The following is a 722-nucleotide window of genomic DNA, read 5'->3' as shown; positions in this document are numbered from 1 at the left end:
CATTTCAAAGACCTTATTTCCCAAAAAGGTTTCATTCATGGGAAAAGGAGGCTTCTGTATCTATTTTGGGGGATACAATTGGATCTACAATAACATTTATAAACTCCAAATTTAAAAAAGAGAGGAAGTTAGGATTTGAGAGTGACTAAGGTATTTCTAATGTTTATCATTAACTGTATGGTTATCCATTAACTGAATATGCGTTCATTTTATTTAGGGTGATCAAATAATTTATTGTCCAAACTAGACCACTTAGGCTTCCCTGGTGGCTCAGAGGGTAAAGCATCTGCCTGTGATGCGGAAGACCCAGGTTCGATCCCTGGGTCGGGAAGATCCCCTGGAGAAGGAAATGGCAACCCACTCCAGTATTCTTGCCTGGAGAATCCCATGGACAGAGGAGCCTGGTGGGTTACAGTTCATGGGGTCGCAAAGAGTTGGAAATGACTGAGTGACTACACTTAGTCTTATGCCACTTCAAGGAGTGAAATGGATATAGTTAACCATTAATAGTCCTAAATCAGAATCATCCCTGGCAACCCAAAATGTGTGAGCATCTTAGCTTTTTTTTTTTTTTTGTGTTCATAATGTTTCAGAGTATTAATATGAAGATAATTTTTTTCAGATTAATTCATAACAGTGCTTCATGGGTTTTTCTAAAATGAGGAAAAATTCGGAAAATGCACTTTGACACACACAGTCATACATCATTTGTTTCGAACCTT

General features: G+C 38.0%; 1 non-coding gene across 1 annotated transcript; it reads left to right on the top strand.

Moving 5' to 3' along the window:
• Positions 1-259: 259 nt before the first annotated feature.
• TRNAH-GUG (transfer RNA histidin (anticodon GUG)) lies at positions 260-331 on the top strand. The gene has a single exon. It is a non-coding gene; the product is annotated as a tRNA-His (tRNA).
• The last annotated feature ends 391 nt before the right edge of the window (positions 332-722 follow it).

Source organism: Bos taurus, chromosome 20 (assembly GCF_002263795.3).
Source record: "Bos taurus isolate L1 Dominette 01449 registration number 42190680 breed Hereford chromosome 20, ARS-UCD2.0, whole genome shotgun sequence".
NCBI lineage: Eukaryota > Metazoa > Chordata > Mammalia > Artiodactyla > Bovidae > Bos > Bos taurus.
This window is presented reverse-complemented; position numbering and strand designations above follow the sequence as displayed.